The sequence below is a fragment of the Phyllostomus discolor genome, chromosome 2, assembly GCF_004126475.2.
Source record: "Phyllostomus discolor isolate MPI-MPIP mPhyDis1 chromosome 2, mPhyDis1.pri.v3, whole genome shotgun sequence".
In the NCBI taxonomy this organism is placed as follows: Eukaryota; Metazoa; Chordata; class Mammalia; order Chiroptera; family Phyllostomidae; genus Phyllostomus; species Phyllostomus discolor.
In genome coordinates this window covers 184,592,910-184,612,495 of record NC_040904.2, presented here as the reverse complement: position 1 = coordinate 184,612,495, position 19,586 = coordinate 184,592,910, and the positions used below count along the sequence as shown (strand labels likewise).

The 19,586-nt window shown below is 40.4% G+C and overlaps 1 protein-coding gene and 1 pseudogene across 2 annotated transcripts in view; one reads left to right on the top strand and one right to left on the bottom strand.

Moving 5' to 3' along the window:
* PDE3A (phosphodiesterase 3A) overlaps positions 1-19,586 on the top strand; it is a 277,109-nt gene that overhangs the window by 78,693 nt on the left and 178,830 nt on the right. The window lies entirely within an intron of this gene.
* Positions 1,385-2,694, bottom strand: LOC114513170 (annotated as a pseudogene).

Below are 19,586 nucleotides of genomic sequence, written 5' to 3'. Positions count from 1 at the left end.
GTGTGAACAAGGTTGGCCGGCTGGAGGAATGACTGTCCTGTGACACAGGTCCCATGGAGGTGGGACCCGAGGTCGGGGTTTTCAGTGAGGATCAGTTAACTGATCACAGCTGGATTCTCCTCTGTCATTAGGAATCTCATGGTCCAGAGCTTCCTTGGGCTTCTTGAGCCCCTTTCTCCTCCCCGTGGAAGCAAAGGTGAGAGTCTGAGCGGACCCTTCCACAAAGTTGGAAGGGAGAGAAAAGCTCTCGCTTCAGGTGTAGGCCAACCCCACGGTGAGGGACCATATGGACAATACTCCCTGCCAAAAGCTGTATTTGCCACATCAAATTGTATAAAGATCTTTTTCTAAGAGTTCAAATTTAAATTCTGTTTCAGTTAATTTTTGTCTGAGGTAAGAATTTTTTTTTCTTTAAATCATTGAGGTTTCTTTCAGCAGTCCGAGTTGCCAACCAATCACCATGGGCTTTTATTTCTCATGGGAGATTATCTGCCCTTGATAAGAATGAATGGTTCTCTCCAGTTCTTCAAGATCTTTGGCTCACTTTCTATAGGTCTCCAGCAATTCAGCTGCATGGCTGACCTCTTCACAAGCTTTAAAAGCTTGTAGAGAAAAAGTTTCTGTTTTTTCTCTAACCCAGTGATTTTCAGCCCTTTTTATCTCATGGCACACATAAACTTGTTAATAAAATTTTGCATCACACCAAAACAATCTATTTTTTGCCATATTGGCCATATTGGCAAAAAATAGGTATCATTTTGACTCATTTATAAAATAATAATAATGATGATAGTAATTACCTATCTTTTCTGCTCCAAGTGACTTTTTTAAAAATCAGGTACCTATACTTGTATATAAAAATTTCTGTTACCAAGAATTAACCCATCAGACACAAGTACCTTATGTGACATGACCAATAAGATACAATTCTTTTATATGACATTTATGTATGGTTCAAGACAGGGCATTCACACTGGACAGCTGTTGTTGTGCTGGCAGTTGTAATATTTTTATTTGACAAAGGGAAAAGAAGTCAGTGCTCATGACTATTCAGGTATAGCATGTTTTAAAAATTCTTATGGCACAATACTGTATTATCTCACCTATAAGTGTAACCTAATTAACAAAACAAACATCAGCAAAATAGAAAGAGAGACATAGAAATTAAGAACAAACTGACAGTGACCAGGGGGAGCGGGGAGAGGACAATGGGGGAAAGAAGGGGAAGAGTCAAGTCCAGGCACACGTATATAGGATGCATGATCAAAGATAATATGGGGGGGGGGGAGGGTTGAATGTGGAAGATGGGGGAGGGGAGGGCAGGGGAGAGTAATGGGGAAAAAATGAGGACAACTTTAACTGAACAACAGTTCATAAGAAAAAGAAAAAAAAATTCTTATGGCACACCAGTTAAAAATCGCTGCTTTAACTGGTCGTTTTTTTCTACTGTTAATTTCCTCCCAAGTGTCCTTTCATGCTCTTGATACAGACAGTTCGGTCAGTCCTTGAAGTTTCTACTGAAGCTCTTGATTCTCATTTTCAGAATGTTCAGTTTTCTGACTGCAGAGATGCTTGTTCAGTCTGGAGGTTTTTAATATACTTTGAGCTCTTCCTTTGTTTTATCTACTTAAGATAATTGAGTGTAAATTTAGTTTTCTTCTTCTAGGGTTTTTAAAGAAGACTGTACCTTAGCATGAATCAGCTTCTTCTAATCTCCTTTTGGTTTGTTATCATTTTCTAAACTATCCTTCATTTCCAGTTCCAAGTTACCATCCATTAAGTCTTCTCCCAGCACAACAGCCCGGTCTCTCATCTTTAGCAAGCGTTCAGTCGGAGACTTGACCTGAGTTTCCTTTTCAGGTAGAACTGGTTTTGCATATAGTTTGGAGCCTTCAGATGTTGTTTTCTGTTTATTGATCTCACTCACTTTTTCTTTCTAGTCTTCAACTTCTTGTGAAAGCTGTTCTTGGCTTTCTTAAAGTTGAGAATTTTCATTCAAAGCATCTTTTATAGCTGTCTTAAGTCAGCTGTCATTCATCTGAAATATTTTGAAGGTTGTTTTGGTCTCAGGTACTTCTGATTTGAGTGATTCTAATTCATCTTCTAAGGATTGTATCCCTTTTGTAATATCCACCATCGATTCATCTTGTTCAGAATGTTTAGATGTCTCTTCTTTTAACTCTTTTTCTAGAAGGTGTATTTCATCCTCAGCTCAGATTTGGAACTGTTCAGCTTTTCACAGATTGCCTCCAAACTTTGAACTCTCTTGACTCTTTCTCAAAGCTGGGATCCTTTAATGACTGTCTTCATACTCCTTTTGTACAAGGCTACATTTTTCAAGTATTTTACATCTTTCTTCCATTAGTGTAGAAAGATCTATAGCAAAATTTTTCTCTCTTTCCACGTGAAGACAGTGTCTAATCAATGGAAATCTTCACGAAAATAAAGGAACAGCAAAAAATCCAATAATTTTGCACGCAACAGCAATACCCATAGGAAACCATAGGGATTAGGACCTTTTCTCATGTCTTCAGGCAATGCTGCCACAACCCTGTGGTAGCTTTTCCAGGACCAGACCCAAGTATACCTGACAGGCAGTTCTGGGCTCTTCCATGGTGCTGAGGCTGCCTTGGCTACAGTACCCTCAGCCAGCGCCTGACTGAACCAACACTAGGGGGCAGAAAACGTGTAGCAGCAGCACTGAGTCCAATCCAAATCTGCACCAGGCAAGTGGACCAGACCACTGTGGAGCTGGCTGCAGGGGGTTGTTGGAGGGAACGGCCAGGAAGGCCTCAAGTGTCCACATCGCCCATCACGGGAGCCTCAGCCCCTACGTTGCATGTTACCTCTGGATGATCTGAAGGTCCAATCCTGTGCTTCAAGAACCTGCAACTCACCGTCTCCTCATAGCCCTACCCTTGCTTTGTTTTAGGCCAGGCGGTTGGGAGGCAGGGAGGCTGGGCAAAGCCTCTGTTTTTGTATGGCTCCTAAGACAAAGCAGGGTGGCATGTGACGGAAATTTTCCTTCTTCCCGAAGACTGACTGCAGGGCTGTAAATGGATCTGATGGTGAATGCAATGAGACATATGGGCACAGACATGAGTTGCTTGTGTGTGTATGAATCCCTCTCTTTGAAATCGTTTATCCAGAGCTTTCCCAACTTACCTGACCAGTTACCGTCAAACCTTATAGAGAGAAAATCAAATACTTCAGGAGAAACACCTTCACCATGGCGTGAACCTGTATCATACTTTATTCATACCACTAAGCACATGTCATTAATAGGAATTAAGAAGCAGTTAATAGCACAAGAATATAAAAGACTCCTAAAGTGAAATTAGAAGCTTAGCCATAACATATAGGCTCTTCGTGTATAACTTTACCTATGTTTTTTAGGTTCTTTATAACCCATTCATTATTTTTAGAGATGTGAAGTTACATAGAGTTTATAAAAATTCTATGTGTTTTTATTAGTTCATCAAACCTTCCTTTCTGAGGATACAAGTCTGTGAAATTGGAGGTTGCTCTGCACAGTTTCTTCTCCTCATTGGTATGTCATTTTTCCTTTTTTCCAGTGCGTGTGTTCCAAGAACAGAGTGTCCTTTATGTTCATATTAAGTTGTAGCTTAACACGTGCGTATAATGCTGATGGGATTCCCTGTACACCAGCTTCCCAAGCTAATAATTTACATATTCTAGAATGTTAAATATTGGTACTTTTACTTATAATTTTAAAAATGGGGAAAACAAATAGAACAAATGATTTCTACTTTTTAGGAGTTGAGAGGCTATATCGAAATGAATGCTCCAGAAGAAGAAAGTATTATAAATAACACAAATATATGCCAAAAGTATTACTCATTCTAGATCTCCCTTCTCGAGATTTTGGATCAATAAGAAGCTGTGTTTAAATGGAAGCTGTGTAGAGGCCCTTGTGGAGTGTGACAAGCCAATGAACTAAGTCAGCAGGTTAAAACCTGACCCTCTGGCCCATTTATTTTTCTCTCTTCTGCCTCTTGAAAAGCATGTTCCCTAGAGATCCATTCAGATAGTCACTGGGAGTCCAGAGGCCCCACCCTTTGTCCAAAACACTGCCGTGTGTTATGCAACATAGAAATCGTTCCCGTTCCAGTCCCTGACAGCCCAACTCGTGGACGTGAAGCACTGAAACAGGATGCTTCTGTGAGGCGCGGACACTTTGCGCCGACACTCACAGTCTGTGACTGGACCTATTTTTGTTATACAAACAAATACGTTGGGCTTTACATTTAAATACTATAAAGGATGTCAACCATAAAAAGCTGTAATAATTAAAAACCCTTGCTGACTAGGAAGCCATAATTGCCCTCTGTGTCGATAAGATGAGGAAGTAGTGGAAGACATGGAAAGGTGCCAGTGGGTGGCCCATCTAGCACGGTGCCCTGAGTTGTATTCAGGTGCCTCACTACATGTAATACTGTGTATGGCCATGAGCAATGCCGGGAATTGGAATGCTTTTTTATTTTCAGTGTCGCTTTAAGGAAATTATTTTAGGACTGAATTATGACTTGTCTATTATTTTAAAATATCTCATAGTAGGAGGCCATTTTGTCTATTTTTGTGTTTCTAGGTCTGTTTTCATGTAGTTGATGCTGTAGAAAAGTTCAGTCTGACTATGGAAGCCACTTAATCTAGGAACAATTACCTGAATGTGGTTTTGTGTGCGATAGATAAAATTTGAATTTTAAAATAAAATGTTTCTCCCTCGTCTGTTTAGAAGTCACCACCTGCTGCTCCAGTGACTGATTTTTAGCCTGAGTGCTAGAAGGCGACCTAAAGAGTATGTTTCTCATCACATAGTTATGAGGACAGAAAATAAATTGTCCTTTGAACTCCTGAGTTGAGTTAAAAAATTGCAGAAATACACACAAACATTATTAGCTTTTTGGAGACTTCTTTGTTTTTCTCATTGTTGGGTGGGCAGCCTTTGTTAAATATGCTTTCCAAAGTTTTTGCTTGGTTGGTGAACTACTTGACTAATGTATTATTTTAATAAGTACACTCAATTTTTATCTAATTTGGACTAAAAGAAGACAGCTGTTAAAAATAAATTCTAAGTTATTGGTTGTTTTCATCCTTTAGAAAATTCTGGTTTGAGAAATAGCAGGTAGACTTAAAACAGTAAATTATAAATATGTGAAATCTCTGGAAAAGATTCTTTAAGGAAGAAGATAAAAGAAAGGTGGTCATGGATAACTCCGTTTTCTTTTGTTTGTGCATCAAGGAATCTTAATTCTTCATTGAATTATAAGGATAGGTTAGCCCAAGCCCTTTATAAATGGAGGAGGACACCCAAGTCCCAAAGCTTTGTATAATGATTTCCTGTGTTTCTGCCTGCTGTTCTTTCCATCACCCCACAGACCTAGATTGTTCATCATGAAATGTTTTATAAAAGTGAATTATTACTCTTGATTATATAAAAGAGAATTTTTAAAAACCTCTTTTTTAAAATTTACTTTTAAAAGCATGTGATTCTCTCTTAAAAGCATTGAAAATGCATCTTCTGGCATCTTTTACTAGGTTTTGGACTGTATTTCTTCTGTGCTGTTAAGATATCCGCTTTAATCTGACTATTTGAGCTAATAAACAGTGGAATGTTTTTCAATGGATAAGAACATTTCTTTAAACACTTATTTAAATTAATAGCAAGTCTGCTTTTTGCAGCCAGTTTTATGACTTTGTCCTTTATGCTCAAGCAAAGTTGTGTTGTTTAGATTTTAAAATAGCAACATTATTTTACTAGGATTGAACTTTATTTATGAATTAATTATGATATTTATATTTTCATTTGCAATTATTTTCTGAGTATCCTTTTTTATACTATGAGCTATCTCAGAATCTTGCTTTCTTTATTTTAATAATATTTTGCATATTATATATTTTGTATTTGTGTCTGATGCTTATTATCATTAGCCTTTTGTTTGGAAATTAAAAAGGCAGATGATTGAGTTCTGCACTAGCCTTTGGTCTAGGGCAAGTTATTTAGTTTCTCTGGATCTTATTCTGTCATCTGTAAAATGCTCCAATAATGTAGACCTACCTATAGGATTGACTGTAAAGACTAAATGAAACAATCACGATACATTGCCCGGTATGGTATTAGAAACCTAGTAAGTTGTTGCGAATCACAGTTATGTAAAGATGTGGGAGGCCACTCAAGTTACACTGACAACAAGGTCTGCCTAATGTTTCAGGTCGCACCGATAATCTTGCCTGCACTTCCTCTTCCAGCATTGTGCAGCTTCAGACAAGCCAAATTTAAGAGAATTATTTCACTGTTGTTGTTATGACTTTTAACCTAACTACTGTTGAGAGGAATTAGAAACAAGTACTTAAGAAGTGTTTGTTCACTGCATGTTAGTCATGAATTGGCAAGCATTGTAACTGGATTTTGTAGGACTTCTCTTCACATAGGATGGAAGAGCCACAAAGTACTCTCTAAAAGCTTCATACATCTTTACTGGCAGGAGTTATTTTGTTAAATGACCCTAGAGGAGATGTAACCAAAGAGCTTCTTTTGCATACTGTGAGGCTGCCACTTGGTCAATAAGTGTATTGCTAACATGGTCTCATTCTTTGAGTCCTCACAATTCCACTCTGAACTGGGAAGTGAAGTCCAAAGCCTTGAAGCTCACAGATGCTTTTCTATGTTTTGAACCCAGTGTAACTAACGTGGCTGCTGCAACTTAAGCCAAGCTCATGAGACAACTGATGGTGCAAAAGGAAGTCATTCAGGAGAATGGTGGACTCCCATCTCAAAGACCATCCTCCTTTTCTTGCTCAAGCCCTTGATTCTTTTAGGGGTAGGGAGGGGGAGGGCCTTTTTTTTTTGTCTATTCAGTTATCTTGTTAGCTTTCGGTAGGTTTGGGGACTACCCATTTATCTTTCTCGCTTTTGGAGCACTAGGGCCCTGTCCATTCAGCTCTCTTGCTCTTGGCTTGCTCAGGCTCTCTCCATTCATCTTTCTAGCTTTTGGCATGCTCATTGTGACAACCTCCCCCTGGGCCATCTTGGTCAATGGGGGAGAATCCCTGGGGCTCTGAGTGACTGATTGTGATAGCAATTCCCCTCTTTAAAACTCTGGGCCCTTGTAATCTTATAAGGGTAAATGGATGGAGGTCTCATGTTCTGTACTTTTTCCTGCTGTTGAAGGATGTAGTCTTACCTAATCTCCAGGTCCAGTGATTCTTGCTATCTACTAAAAGAAGAAGGATTTCAAGAGCGGAGAGAAACCTTTACACAGGGAGAAGGATCACTGTCCTCAGAAGGTGGCACGAACAGTGTGTAGAGGATGGCACTGCTGAACAAGCGAAGCTGGTAGACTGCTTCATATTTCAGGAGGCAGTATTGCACATGGGCTTCCGAGGTGAGACCTACTGTGTAGACAAGCGATCAAATATTTATTTAGTGAGGGGTATGTCTAATAGTGCAGGGGAAGTTGTAGTGAAGTTAGAAATTGGAGAGAGTACCAGGGGTGTCCAACCTGCAGCCCATGGACTGCATGTGGCTCAGGATGGCTATGAATACAGTCCAACAAAAAAATCATAAATTTATTTAAAACATTATGAGATTTTTTTGTGATTATGTGTCACAATGTATTTATTGTGTGGCTCAAGACAACTCTTCTTCCAGGATGGCCCAGAGATGCCAAAATGTTGGACAACCCTGGACTCAAGGATCCGATGAGCGAATCCTGAGTGGGGTTTTGGGTGGCACACCCAACAGTAGGATAAACCTGCTGAGGGAGCCACTGTGCAGGAAATGTGAACAAAGGCATTATCAGTCTAAACATGGGCATAAGGTATAGCAATTGTCAAAAATAATAATAAAGTAAAGTGTAACATGGTCACTTAGCTTTGGGAGGCACTGTCCCTTTCCAAAAGAGGAATTTTAAATCTCAGGAGTGCAGGTTCATCTTTCCCTTGCAGTATCAACAGCAGTAGCAAGATCTGAGTCCTTCTCAGGCGGCACCTGCTGTATCCACGCATGGTACGTCCCAGGCTTCATTCCCATGAGCTTTAGGGAAGAGTGTGTTGTCAGTAGGACATAATAGGGACTGGTCCACTGCTTGGCTCACTGGTGTTCAGGACGTTTAGTCTTCTAGGTCTTTAGTAAGACTCAGTCTCCTGGCTGGAATGGGTATAAGGACCCATTAGACGGGTAGAGAGACATGCAATTAGCAAACTTGTGCAAAGTTGTTAATGTTTGCCCTAAATGTTTTACATATTGTTTTATTTTTGATTCATGTTCTCAATCTAAAGGGGGTGTTTCTAAAACAGAAACTTGAAAGGGTTTTTCGTAAATTATTTCAAAAGGGCTTAATTTAAGCCAGCTTCTGGGCACTGACCTAGTCCAGAGCAAGGCAATAGGGAGTGCCTGGTTGCATTTCAAATGTGTTTCCTGGTATATTTTTGCCAGGCTCTCTCAGTCTTCCCTGTAGATTGGGGTCTCCAAGATGCATGTAGTTTCCACTGAATCTTATAGTGCCTGTGCTATCTTACGGGAGATTTCTGAAGTGAACAATGGTCCATTGTTGCTTTGAGTGTTATAAGAAAGTCCAAACGTAGGGATTATTTCTTTGAGTAGAAGTTTTGCTACTTCATTTGTCTTCTTGGTTCTAGTGGTATATGTCTCTACCTATCCAGAAAAGGTGTCTGCAAAAGATTATATAGTAAAAATTTAAAGTACTCCCTTTCCTGCTGGGGCACATTCTTGTTTCTGGTGCTTCTCTGACAGGCCTGGATCATCTTCTGAGTGATCCTGTGTAAACGAGGGCCCTTTAAATGCATGTGGTCTTATGCACTCCATTAAAACATCCCTTCCATAATGGGTCCCTTCATGTAGGCGTTTGAGGATGGGATACACTAGAGCCTCAGGGAGTAAGATCATACTATGAGTGTTGATCTTCCACATAGAATTAGGGTCAGTGACAGAGAAGTCTCATTCACAGGCCCATTCCTCATCTCATTCTGTGTAATGGGGTTTAAATTCCGACAAGTCCACGTGGAGAATTAAAACCCTAAGAAGTGGTAAAATCTCTTTTGCATGTTTGATATCCTTATTTCCTGAGGAATACCAGGGACTACCATGAAGGCATATTTAGAGTCAGTGTAGATGTTAACATTCTTTCCCTTCAACAATGCTAAGGCTGTGGTCAGGATTGTCAGTTCAGCTTTTTGTGCCAAGGTTCCTGTGGCGAGGGCTTGGGCTTTTATTACCTTATCAATATTGACTGCCAAGTACCTGGCTCATTGTTGGCCATTCCCCATGAAGCTACTCCAACCTGTATATAATTCCCAGTCAGGTTCCGTCAGTGGCTGGTCCAGTGAATTTGGTCTGCTGCAATAATCTTTGTCAATGATTTCTAAGCAATGACGTTGGAGGTCTGAGCTTCCCTCTGAGTCCGGAAGTAGGGTGGCTGGGGTAAAGGTGGTGCTGGTTTGTTTGTAAAATAACATTTGGGTTGTCTAATAAAATGGTCTGATATTTTCCCATGCACCCTGCTGTCAGCCAATACCCTCCTTTGTGTTCTATTAGGGTTAGAACCTGGTGTGGTAGTAGGTTGCTCCAGAGTGAATTTCTTTGCTTCCTGTAAGATGTACAGCTAGCTGCTATGTCCTGGAGGCATCGTGGCCAATCTTTTGTCATGTGATCTAGTTTCTTTGAGAGATAGGCTATGGGTTGAGGGTTAATTCCCAGGGCCTGGGTTCATTAGTACCTGAAGTCCAATTTCTTGACTTTCATAAATGTATAATTTGAACAGTTCTTGTAAAGTGGGCGATCTTAGTGGGAGGGCCAAAACTAGTTTTTCCTTCAAGGTGCCAAATGCCACCTGACATTCTCTTGTCGAGTCAAGGCATTCAGAGTCTAATCCTTTCAAAGAATTATACAATGGTTTTGCTACGAGGCCAAAGTTTGGAATCCAAATTTGGCAAAATCCTTTAGTCCCTAAGAATCCATGAAGCTGCCTCCAGTCTCTTGGATTTTTATAGTAGCAATAGCTTGTTTTTAATCAGCGATCAAGCTCCTAGGACCTTGTTTCAGTTGAGATTCCAGGGATGCCACCTCCTGTTTACCCATCTGGGCTTTGTGGGGTCATCGGTGCTTGATGTTCTCTTTTTGCAAATGAGCCAGGACTGGGATGGTGTTGGGCAAACAGTCTTCATAAATATTCCTAGCTGTTGGTAAGTCATCTATATATTGTAGAAGAATTCCCATTTTCAACTGAATATCCCTGAAATCTTTTGCTAATATTTCCCTACATATGTTCTTGTGGCAACACAATCGAACAGTAGTGGGGCATGGCTTTAGTTTCTGGATCCTGCCATTTGATGGCAGATCATAGTTGAACCTGTTCATCTGTTGGGATGCAGAAAGAAAGCATCCTTCGAATGTATGACTGAAAACCATTTGCCACCCCTGAGCCCCGTGGTCAGCAAAGTATAAGGGTTGGCTACTGCAGCACAGATGTCCTGGACAGTATCATTTATACAAGGTCATGCAAATTGATAGTCATCAGAGTGAGTCTTTTTGACTGGTGAAATGGGGGTGTTATAGGGGAGATTGGCATATCCAAATTAATCATGATTTTAAGAATTTCTGCAATACTGGTTGAATTCCCTCTAGAGCTTTCTTTCTAGGGGGGCATTGTTTCTTCTGTGGGATCCATGCTGCTTCTTTTAGGTTATTTTTTATGGGTTAGATGTTAACTGCCCCACCTGGGGATCCATTGGTCAAAATGGCTCAATCCCCCTGGTTGTAGATCTTAGGTGGGAAGAGTTCACCTTCAGGTTCTTCTGAGCCAGTCAGGAGCACCTGGAGCTAGAAAGCATGCTCCTGTGGGACTCCTAAACATAATGGCTGCTCTTCAGGGGAAAAAGTTATTTGTGCATACAATTTACAAAGTAAAGCTCAGCCCAACAATGGAATGGAGCAGTCTGGCATGTAGAGGAAGCTATGCATTAAGTTTTTGATCCCCAAGCTGGCATTCTAGAGGCTGAAGGAATGCCTGTTTTTGTAATTGTCTGTTCACTCCAGTAACTGACACCACAGCTGAACTCTTCTTGGTTAGTTTTGTGTTTAGCACTGAGTATATAGTTCCCATATCTATAAGGCAGTCAGGTAGCTTGTTCACCACTGTCAGTTGTACCCAGGCTCCTGTGGGGAAATAGTAACAGGTCAGAGGTGTCTAGGGGAGCCCCTGGGCTTCTTTATTCATGATCAGATTTGTCATTCCTTTCTTGTATTTCTGGGTGAGGGTTCTATCCCTTTTATTCTCCTTTTTGAGTTCTAGGCAGTCCTTTCTCCAATGGCCTTCCTCCTTGCAATAGACATGATGATTGGCCGCTAGTGGGTCTTTCTCTTTTTCTTTTGGGTCCTGCCTCTTCTTTTCTGGTTTCCCTGCACAGTTTCTAAGAAAACTGTGGCTTGCTTTAATTTTCTGGTTTCCTGGGCATGGTAAACTTTAAAGGCTATGCCCACCAGCTGAGATGGGTTCATTCCCAATACCCCATCTAAACGTTGAGGATTCCTTCTGATGTCTGGGCGCTTTGCCCAATAAAGGTCATTTTTACCATTCATGTATTTTCTGGTACCTGTGAATCAGCATTAGTGTGCTTTCAATAGGCATGATAGATCTTTTCTTAAAATTCAAAAGGATCTTGAATGACCTGTGCCATATTCAGTCTCTTTTGCTTAGGCACCCTTTTCTTAAGCCATTCCTATACGCATCTTTCGTAATGTTCTAGGGAGGCTAGGTCCCTGGTACATGGGTCCTAGTTAAGCTCTATCAAGGGAATCACCCCAGCTGGGTTGTGGGGTCCATTGGGATTCTCTTGATGGAGGCTATGAGCCTCTTTACTAGCCTTATTTATAACTAGCCGCCTTTCATCTGTTGTTAGCAGTGTTATGGAGAGCTGGTGTGTCTGCCTAGTTTCGATCATGTGTGGCCATAATGGAGGTGATAAGATCTGCCATTTTCTGAGGATCCTCGCTACATGAGGGGTTGGAATTCTTCCAACACAGCAAGTCTGAAGTGGAAAATGGAGTGTGGGGCCAATAGCAGGCAGTGGGCTGGCCTCCCTGGTTTATTCTGCCTATAAGGTTATTTCCTCAAAGGGAGTGGTCCTGATCCAGATAAGGGGTGCTTTCTGGCAAAATTGGGTGCCCTGCTGGGTCTTCCAAGGGGGCATTCCTTCCTCATAAAGGGGTGGAGTTATTGCTTCTCTGGGATCTATTTCAGGGGTGTCTAGCACTGGGGGTGGTGGCAGGGAATATCTTCCTGCTGCTAATCCTGGGGGGGTGGGGGTCCCTCAGATTCAGTGTGTTAAAAAACTCATCTCCTTAGTTTCCTTTTTTCCTGTGTCTTACTATCAGGGAGGGGGTTTGAAACCAATTCCTTTGTCCGCATCGTTAGGTTATTCCCATTGTTTGCCAAATCCTTATTGTGTAAAGACATAAATGCCTGCACATAAAGTATTTCATCCCATTTCCCTGACCATTGGCCAAACAGTTCCATCTGTGTGATGGCATAGTAATTTAGGGAACTATTTAGAGGCCATTTTCCCCCATAACCTAAAGTATACATAGGCCAATCAGTGTTATAATAGAAAACCAATTCCTTCTTAGTCATTGGATCATAGCTGTAGATGGACCAATTGCTAAAATTAGGTTGAGTGGACACCCTTCAGGAGTAGAAAAAGAACAATCCCTGATGGCACAGTGGTACAAACCCAAAACATAACCATAGAAAGACCCAGACAAAGCGGGGACATGTGAACAAAACTTAGATCCATAATTCCATTGGTCCAAACGAGTGCTCATGAGCAAGTCCTAGTGTCCTATCTCCTGCCAACTGATACCACAGGCAGTCCTGACTAGACCTGAGTGGTACAGAGCCCAAGTGGCACAGCACCCAAGTGGCAGGGATAGCCTACCAAACAGTATTGCAAATGGTCCTCACCAGACCCAAGTGGCACAAAGACCAAGTGTCAGGGATAGAGGAACCTGGGTGTGCATGCTGGTTCCAGTTAGTCTTGGGGTCTCTCTGCTCCCCAGAAACCTGTTTTCTTTTGCCAGCCAAGCTTTTCAGGCAGTTGATACCTTGAGGATGAGTGCAGGGAAATTCCCCAGGAAAAGCTCTTAGCAGCTGCTGGGAAGTCCCCACAGCCCCACTCCTGAGGTTAGCCTACTGCAAGCATCTGGGACCCCAGCCCGGGCCCTCTGGGACTTACCAAGGTCCACACTGTCCTGGCAGGCTTGCCAAAAACTGTAACCACAATGCAGTTTCCGCTGCCTGCTGCAACAAAAGCCAGACTTGTGAGACAGGTGCTGGTGTGAAAGGGAAGAGGTTTATTCAGGTGCTGTGACCTGGGAGAAAGGTGGACTCCCTTCTCAAAGACCATCCTTCATTGCTGCTCAAGCCTGTGGTTCTTACATTTTTTTTTTTATTTTTAAAGATTTTATTTATTTATTTATTTTAGAAGGTCAGGGAGGAAGAAAGGGAGAGAAACTTGGATGTGTGGTTGCCTCTTGCACGCCCCAGAAATGTGCCTTAGACGGGGAATCACACCAGCGACTCTTTGGCTCACAGGCCAGCACTCAATCCACTGAGCTACACCAGCCAAGGCAAGCCCGTGGTTCTTATAGGGATAGGGAGGGGATGTCTTTTTTGTTTTCCTTCCCTAATTATCTTGCTATCTTTTGGTGCACTCAGGTCCTGTCCATTCATCTTTTTAGCTTTGGGGTGCTCAGGCACTGTCCATTTATCTTTCTAGCTCTCAGTGAACTTGGAGTCTTGTCCATTCATCTTTCTAGCTTTTGGCCGAGCTCAGTGTAAGAACCTCCCCCTATGCCATCTTGACCAATGGGAGAGACTCCCTGGCACTTCAGCTGACTGTTTTCCTACACAGCAACACCAGTGACAGTAGGCTTGAAAAATCATTAATCACAAAGCGTGAGAAGGCAGAGAGTACTTCATACTATTCCCACTGTTGTGTTTAATTTTTATTTTGGGGGCAGATTTTGAGACATATGTTCATGTTTAACCCTGAAAGATGTCTAAGCCATTCTTTATACCTAGGAGTGACTGAAATTTTCAGACTTTTTTCTAGCTACCCCAACAGTCAGGATTTTTCTAGTTACCTGAATGTGACATCCAAAGTCCATTTTTGCCTGTCCTTTGAACTTCATTACTCACTTTTACTGTGTTGTAATGTCCTGTCAGCTTTATATCTGTCATCTTGAATCATTCCTACAGCCTCGACCCATTTTAGCCATCTGCCACCTAGCTGGTTGTCATGGTCTGGTGTCTCTAGCCTCTCCCCTCCCTGCAGTCAGTCCTTCCCATTGTCTTCAGAGTCACTTCCCTCCAGTATACATCTGCAGGGTGCTGAGTCAGGGCAGAAGCTGACCGACTCCTTCTGAATTTGAAAATTTAATTCAAATGCCATGTTGGTGATGATAATGATTTAGGAATCTTTCCAGTTTAAAAACACATAAAATCCCCTTTTCATAAACACAGGTGCTTTTATATGTTTTCAAAAGAGACTACATACTGAATAGTATCCAGAGAAGCACAATGATTTTAACCACAACGGATATTTTAAATCATATCTGCAAGTGAATATTGTGTGGGAGTGGGGAAGTAAGAGTCAGTTGTTTAGGAAATAAAAACAGAGTAAATGATTTAAAACAGCTTAACAGTGCTCTAATGGTAAATAATGCCTGAATTCTGAAAGTAAACGTCAGTGCAGAGAATGAAGGCAGACAAAGTAGATATTCCCGTGGGACAACTGTTCTTTTATGGTCTTTCAGGGAACTCTAAATGATATTCTTTGCCAAAAATGGCTTTGGAAAATTGTCTTCTTTTTTCCAGATTTGATTCCATCTCTACCTCTTCTTGGAAATTATATCTTAAATTTAATCTCTTTCTCTTGGCAACAGATCTTGGACATGACAATGAAAGTACAAGAAACAAAAACAAAAATAAAAAAGTAGGGCGACATTAAACTAAAAAGGTCCTGCACAGCAAAATAAACCATCAACAGAATGAAAAGGCAAATTACAGAGCAGAGGAAAATATTTGCAAATTTTATATCTGATAAGGCTTCATATCCAAAATATGTGAAGAAGTCATACCACTCAATAGTGAAAAAAAAAACCAACCCCAAAACAACAACAACAATGCAATTTAAAAGTGTGCAGGGGAACTGAACAGACATTTTTCCAGAGAAGACATACAAATGGTGAACAGGTAGCATGAAAAGATGCTCAACATTACTAATAATTAGGGAAGTGCAAATTAAAACCACAATGAGATATCAAATCCCAACTGATAAGATGACTATTTTCAAAAGGAAAAGAGATAAGTATTGGCAAAGATATAGAGGAAAGGGTTCCCTTGTGGACTATTGGTGGGAAAGTAATTGGTACAGTCACTATGGAAAACAGTATGGAGGTTTTTCAAAAAATTAAAAATAGAACTACCGTATTATCCAGCAACCCCTTTTCTGGTTATGTATTCAAAGGAAATTAAATCAGGATCTGGAAGTGATGTCTGGAGCCCCAGGTTCACTGCAGCATCATTCACAATAGCCAGGATGTGGGAACAACACAAGTGTTTGTCTGTGGATGAACGTATAAAGAAAATGTGTATGTACACAATGGAATATTAATTCAGCCTTGAGAAAGAAGGAAATTTATGACAGTTACAACAACTTGGATGGACTTTGAGGGCATTATGTGTAAGTGAAATAAGTCAGGTAGAGAAAGGCAAATACTATAAGATATCACATATAGATGGTATCTAAAAAAAAGTCAGACTCCTAGAAACAAGGAGTAGGGTGTGGTTGCCAGGTCCTGGATAACAAAGGAAATGGGCAGATGTCAATCAAAGGGTACAAATTCTCAGTATAACATGAGTAACTTCTGGAGATCTAATGAGCAGCATGGGGATTGTGGTTAATAATGCTGCATTAAAGACTTGAATGTTGCTGAGAGAGTGTATCTTATATGTTCTCACTACAAAAGAGAAATGATAATTATGTGAAGTAATGGAGGGTAATCATTTTACACTGCAGGGGTAATTATTTCGCAATATATAAGTATATCAAACAACATGCATATGTTAAACTTATACAGTGTTATATGTTAATTATGCTTAACAGTAAGACTGGAAAAAATAAATCTCATTCATGGTTTGTTATATGTCTAATACATGTCAATAAAACTCCAATTGGTTTTTCTGACTTGCTTAGCAGCAATCATTCAGTAACATCCATTATTTTTCTTAACTTTTAGGGTAGTCTTTTAAAAAATACACTAAAGCTTTGTCTAATGAAATAAATTTATTGCTAGAATTAATGGCATAAAACAGGAGTGTTGGGATAGCGATGGAAAGTAGGTTTCATTATGAGTATTGTTTCTACTTCATTTGAACATGGTGTTAAAAAGGCTCTGAGGCTGTATGTCAGCTCAGTGGGAAAGAGGGAGGTAAGAACTGATGCTGTCTGAGTCAGCTGACACTTAGGGGGTAGTTTTCCAGGGGCATTTTCTGAGTTCACATATGACCACTCTCATTAGGGCGTGAACCTAAAATCATCTGCTTGTGAAGGTCAGATTATCCCCTGGCTCACCAAGTGAGGACACAGGGAGAGCCTGGCCATCTGCAGCCCAAAGAAAGAGCTTTCACCAGAAACTGACCATGCTGGCACCTTGACCTTGAATTTTTAGTATCCACAACTGTGAGACAATGAATTTCTGTCATTTAGGCCACCCAGTCTATGTTATTTGGCTGCGGCAGCCTGAGCTGACTAATACATAAGGATTACCTGGCTTCGTCCTGGAAATTAAGTCAACATATCAGAGAGCAATCTAGCATTTGAACTATTTAATATCTCCATAGGATTTTATGGTGTACATGTAGCATAGAGAACAATCTAATTTTTAATTTACCCACAAGGCTTTTTCAACCCTGCCTGGACATTAAAATCTCCTTCAGAGCTTTTAAATATGATTGATGCACGTTTCCCTCCTGAATCAACTAAATCCAGTGTAGGGCTTGGTGTTTTTAAAGAGCTCCCCAGATGAATCTAACATGCAGCCAAAGAAGAGAACCACTGGCCTAAACTAATTTCCTTTCCGGTATGCTTCTTATCCGTGAATCCCCATTTCTGGCGGCAGAGTTTGATCATACTCTCGCTTTCTTCTGGGTTCCCCTTTCCATATCTCAGAGCAACATTACTAATTTGTGAGCAAGAAATCCATCCTTTTTCTACTGCCTCAAGTTCTTTAGTACTTAAAATCCTAGAATACAGACAGAAAAAGGAAAAAGTGTGTGCATTTTCTAGGTTTTTGGATTCTGGACAAAATTGGTAATATTTAAAGCTGCACATTTCAAATAAGTAAAGAATTTTAGACTTAATACCAACATATTTGATACGTGATACATGTTCCTTTTAAGGTTATTTTGTGGTCTTCTCATTAAAAAATATTTATACTGAATATTTGGTATGCCTGTTGGCTACTCAGGATGTAAAGTAGAAGGTAACATTTAGAATATTTTTGTGTCAGTGTGGCACTGACATGATTAGTCAGAAGAGACATGGACCATGAACAGCCCTGATGTTCATCCTGGTGAATATTGGCCCCAAAATTAACACTGAAAGAGACAGATACATCTCTACCCATTTAGGGTCTAGAAAAAGTCCAGCCATTGTTAATATAATGAGAATGGTTTGCACAACATCAGTGTAATCTGGCAGCCAAGGACAGTGGACTGGGATGTGCATGTATGATGACTTCACTGTACTAGTCAATGGAGGTGGTAGATGCTGCTGAGTGAGCATGTGTACTATGTGGCTGTCACATTCAAAATGACTGAGCATGTAGAGCAACAAATCTGCATCACATTTTGCAATAAGCTTGAACATTCCTCCATGGAAGCTATGTGTATGATTCAGAAGGCCTCAGCTATGGGCAACTGGTGATTGGCAGCTTCGTCATAACAACGCACCTGTTCATACATCTTGTCTCCTGAAGAGTTTTTTGACAAAACATCAAATCACCCATGTGACTCAGCCCCCCTTCAGCCCAGATTTGGTGCTCTGAGATTAGCTTTTCCCAAAACTAAAATCACGTTTGAAAGAGAAGAGATTTCAGATCATCGATGAGATTCAGGAAAATAGAACAGGGCCGCTGATGGTGATTGGGAGAACTGTATTAGGTCCCAAGGTGCCTAGTTTGAAGGGGACTGAGGTGTCATTGTCCTATGTACACTGTCTTGTATCATGTATCCTCTTCAGTAAACGTTTTTTTCATAGTGCATGGCTGGATACTTTCTGGGCAGACCTCATGTTTTCTGGGGAATTGGATGAGAAAAAGACAACAAAGAAGGGGTTTCTTAGTAGGTGCAGAAAGGAATTCAGTGTCTTTAACAAATTCTAGCTAATTCCATGTATTATGTATTTTTCTTTTATTTTTTCAAGGTCTTCAGTGGAAAATCTCTGCTGCCTGACAGTCGATCTCTTTGAGGTCAATTTTATGGGTGGTGGTGGGGGGAGCGGGTTGCTTTTGTACATTCCAGCAACTTCAGCTGCTCTCTCCACTCCCCCTGTAAACCTGTTAGTGGGGAATTCTGCATCTTAAAGCGAGGAACCACTTTTTTTTTTTTACTAAATGTATAATAGTTAAATATAAAATTCTACACTCCTCAGTCGTTAAATCTGTCTGTGAATCTCACTTTAAGATCCTTCAGGGTTTTTTTTTTTTTTTAAATCAAATGACCACATTATCACAGCTGCAACTCATCTGAAGAACTATGTCTCAGAAAAACAGTAAGTAGCTAGTGACTCTGTGTATCCTGAGAAAAAAATGAAGAGTGGTTTAAAGTCTAAATCTTATCAGGGTTTCCTTTGAATTTTTTTAGATGTTGGAATGTGTAGCTTAATCTTGTTTTCAGGAATTTTAAAATTTGGCTTGGATTAAAGGGCAAAAGTTTGGGAACATAAGCAACTAAATATCTAAAGATATTTAAAAGTGTGTATAGGCTCTCATTTTAAATAAGCTAAAATGATTGTTTGCCAACATGGTAAAACTTTTAAGTGTGCTATAGTTAACATATTATAAGTGATGCTCAATGTAAATTTGTGTGTGATCTTACAGTAGTTGTAAGACCTTTAGTTTTTTAAATAATCAATAATGAATAATTCAATTAGGGAAGCAGCTCTTAGAAATGATGTCTAGCTTGTTGTTATACCAGTTCTGGTGAGTTACCTCATTACATTTTTGCATTTAAAAACTATCCACAAAGAGTTGGGAATATTATACACATGAGAGAGTATACATATGTACAATTTGAAGAATAGCAAACTGACAATCTCCTGTTCAGTTTAAGAAATAGAGCATTACCAGTAGCTAATGGTACTGGTAGCTCCCAGTTTTTTTTGGTAGCTCCCTGGGGACACTACACTGACCCCTTCCTTTCTTCCTTACATAATTAATCCATATCTTGAGAGTTTTTTTCTTAAACCCTTACCCGAGGACATGC